Source organism: Schistocerca americana, chromosome X (genome assembly GCF_021461395.2).
Source record: "Schistocerca americana isolate TAMUIC-IGC-003095 chromosome X, iqSchAmer2.1, whole genome shotgun sequence".
Classification (NCBI taxonomy): domain Eukaryota; kingdom Metazoa; phylum Arthropoda; class Insecta; order Orthoptera; family Acrididae; genus Schistocerca; species Schistocerca americana.
This window is the reverse complement of record NC_060130.1, coordinates 709,775,688-709,780,090: the sequence shown is the minus strand read 5'-3', so window position 1 is coordinate 709,780,090 and position 4,403 is coordinate 709,775,688.

The window sequence follows — 4,403 nt, the reverse complement described above, 5'->3', positions numbered from 1 at the left end:
TACGAAAGAAAGTGCGGTGAGATCACAAAAATAAAACTGCATCTATCGTGTGAGCACCATCCGCAAAGTACTGAAGATTATAGCAAGGTACAGCAATATGCTGTAAACAACGAATAATTATGTTCGAACGCAGTTTTCTAGAGAGTTGGAAATCAAGTTTACAGCTAAAAATCGCTTTTGTCCCATTTCACAGTTGGCTGGCTCTGAGCACTATGGGACTTAACATCTGAGGTCATCAGTCCCCTAGAACTTAGCACTACTTAAACCTAACTAACCTAAGGACAGCACACAACACCCAGTCATCACGAGGCAGAGAAAATCCCTGGCCCCGCCGGGAATCGAACCCGGGAACCCGGGCGCGGGAAGCGAGAACGCTACCGCACGACCACGAGCTGCGGACCATTTCACAGTAGCTGTCAATGAAAACAGTACCATATGAACCATTATACATAGGAACCATTATACAGTGCTCAGATCACTATACAAAGCTTTCCATTGCAAGCGCTGTTGATCACTGCACTGAAGAACAAAAGAATAAATAAGTGTGGTTCATAGGACGTTCTGCGCTCGCCTAACAACTACAGAGTAAAAAAGGCTCATGGATGGAGCAGCTGTGAATCAGCTCCCTGCAATATATGAGGCACTTCTTAAGCTAGTACTACTCTTCGAGCTAGAACACGGAACGTTTTGCTTGTGGTAACTACAATATAACATATATGTAAGGGAGCGCAGTGGTTGTAGCATCGTCGGCAGCGAGACACTAATGAGGTACAGTTATTTTGAGAGCAGGGCCCTTAGCGAGCCCTCCAGCGCTGCCGGCTGTCTGCATCTGTCCCTCCGCACTCGCCATATCTGCCTCCATCCAGAGCACCCAGCGCGGCAACTGGATCACCAGATAAGGATTCCCTAGTATACAGTATTACAATCTCGTGACTGCTGTCAGTTAGTGAGACTTGCTTATGCTCGTCTATGTTAACGAGTGTGTACTGCCACGTTTGACATGCTAATGTGAGATATATTTGTAACGATAGCCTCGTATCCTTTGGCCAGAGAGTAATCTGGGTTACTTTCTATGAAACATTTTGTGTGTGTAGGTCCTAAAATTCGAATACAGGGAAGTTAAGGATCTGCTGCCTGTATGTGTCCCTGACTTAGTTGCTGTATGTATAACATACCCACTGCAAAGGTTTGCGACCGAGCGAGATGGCACAACGGTAAATTGTAATCTGCAGGACGGCGGTTTGAAACCCTATCTGCCCATCAAGATTTAGGTGTTCCGCGATTTCACGTAATAGCTTCAGGTGAATGTCGGGATGGTTTCTTTGAAAGGGAACGGCCGATTTCCATCCCCCTCCTGACCTCGTCTCTTAAACACTTAATATCTTTCTTCCTTCTTTCCAAAGGCTAGCGATTGTATCCCCAGCCTTTCGTGAAGGCTTTTCCTGCCAGTTGATAAAACGTTCGTGTCTGCGAGTTCTTTGCGTACGTGGTAAATACGAAGTTTTTTCGTTGTACGGATTCCTAGTTGAACTGTAGGTCCCCATTACAACTGTTGCAAATCCACGGGACGTAACGGAATTACATCTGTAATTTTTTCACGCCTAGCAAGACACTGTAATCTTTAAACCAACCTATGGGTTAGTGACTGGTTTATTGAAGAAGAGATGGATTAATGGGAACCAAACTCACCCTTCAACGTTCGACTTAATATCTACGGAAATCATTTTAAAAGCAGTCCCAAAGTTATGAAAAGGTTTTTCAGGGACCGCTGCCAGTCACAAAATTTTGTTTACTTTCTTTAATGATTTGATGAAGCAGCATATTTCGAGGCCGAAACCTCATCTTCAGGCTAAAATTTTACTGCAAAAACATTTCACAAAAGTACAAGTAAATATTAATGTTGTTCTTTACTGTCTTGACATGTGTTGTAGTCATGTTGTGGAGAAAGAGAACCTAGTAAGAGGAAATATTCACTTCGTCTGGTGATCTGCTGCTCGTATAAAAACTTTAAATAATCACTCACTTAGTTCTTATGAAATGGCTGTCTTCTTGTGGCGTGTTCAGTTACCTCCGTTGCTATAACCACTTGCAAGTTTATGAACAGTGGTTAAAAAGATTCAGGGAGCGATAGCAACGGAGGTAACGGAACACACCACAAAAAGACTGCCATAACACATGAACTAAGTGAGTGATTATTTAAAATTTTTATATGAATAGCAGTTCAAACAAACGAAGTGAATATTCCGTCGTATATGGTTATCCTTCTCTTTCCCCACGGGATGGCCGCAGAACATGCCAAAACTGTAACGAACAACTGTAATATCTATGTGTTCTCCTTTTAAATGTTTTTGTAGTGCCATTTAAACATGAAAATGAAGTTTGTACATCGAAATATGTTGCTCATTAAACCATTAAAGTAAGTCAATAAAATTGGGCGACTGGTAGTGGTCTCTGAAAAACCTTTTCATGTTTTTGAGACAGTGACGTTCGATTAACAGAGCTCTCAATAGTTCCAGCGCTTGTTATGCGTCCGTTTCGATCTTTTTTATTTTTGTACTTAAGATTCTACTAGTTTCTTTGCGGCCCTCTGCAGTCTAGAAAATAGGTGTGAACTGATTTAGCTGGTTCCTGCAATCACAACAACGAACAGTACAGAATAAACGTAATACTAAATTTGTACGTTGGTAGTTCCATTTTTTTTCTTATAACGAGCCCATTTTCACTCTGAAGAAATGTACAAGCAGAAGCCTTTTTTATGCCAAAATTAGCATACATATTTCACAGAAAACATAGAGAAACCATTGTCAAGTAATTGTAATTCTCAATGTCACGTAGACCACCTGTGATCTGGAACGAGCTTGAGAATATTCTTACATTCCAAATAATTGTGAATAAATGTATTTTTACAGCAAACTGTGCCCTCCAGTATCACGACAACTTCCACAAGGCAATACATTTGGTTGTTTCTCGCGAGATTCGGAACAGGTGGAGAATTCGAAAGCAGCGCCACTAGTTTTCTCTCTCCGAATTCAAAGGCGCGGCAGTGAAACGGTGGACCCGTAGCAAAACACTGCGGTTCTCATGTGGAGTGGCTCGAGGCCATCCTAGGCAAGTGCTGGGCGTGGGATTATACGAGTATTTTCACGTCCGAGTAACTGAGCCACCTTCGTCTAGTTCAGCTGTTGACGCGCGAAAAACTAACATGCAGGAACAAGTTTCCCTGCGACGCTGTCACATACGGTGCCGAACCGCGGCATTCCAGGTCAGCGACGGCCAATGACATGAGCAGACAGCAGCGTCTCCTCTACACACATCCTCGCGCTGCAGTCCCGTTTGCTGCTAATTCGGACTTGTCAGGAAAGGCCCACCACCCACGTAGCTAGCGCAGCTCCTTCCAATTATATTACGTCCCAAGCCTACGCACATTTCCATCACTACAGTCATTATCTTGTCTCTCTGTAAACATTATAAAAAAGCTGGAAATAACTCTTATTATTTTGATATGTTATTTTCTAAAATAACTAACTTTTACTAACTGTTACTGAAACAAAGGCTATTTAAAAGTGGAACTCTGTTATTAGGCTCACTTCAGTATTATTAGCTACAAATAATTCCGATGGCTATTATCTGTCATATGGTCGAAAGTTTTCGAACTTACGACATAAATTTACTGTTGATGGAGCACAACCTCGGAAACCAGTTCTAACCGGTAAATATATCCAAAAGTTATGCTAGCGGAGCTTTACTTTACGTAAACTGTTTTAACTGTCAAGTTGTCTTATGTCTTTGGCGTTCTCATAATGCTAGATTCAATGCAGCAGAGACGAATTCGGGGGGGGGGGGGGCGGGGGGGGGAGAGAGGGGGCGTGTTGGGGCTGCAGCTCCCCCCGCCCCCACTCCGCCCCAGACCTACAACTCTTCCTCCTTAATCTCGAAAGAGAAGAAAAAAATTCTTTGCAACGTAGCTTTCAGACTTAAAAGTCTCGCCATTGTAGTTAGTATTATAATAGATTAAGAAAACATCCTCGTTTGCTCAATTTTGAGGCGGCACGGTGATACAAAATTGCTATGTGCTCCGCCCCTCCGCGACCAAAATCCTGGATTCGGCTCTGCAATGCATCATTTTGAAAATAACATCACTCACAGATAGTTGTTACATCAACGGATTTTAAGAAAATCCTTAAACAGGTAATCAGAGTTTACTTCTGTTCATTTACATCGGACGCGTGTGGCTAAATTTCAACAAACGGTTTTACGTATGAGTTTGAGAACCGATACATTTTTTGGCATATATCGCGCAATCTGTGTGCTTCATGAGCCTTTTAATTCAAATGTGCGGCCGTGTTGTCTTTTGATGTGTTGCTTGCTATTTTCCTCCTTGTAAATACTGGGATGAAAGAAAG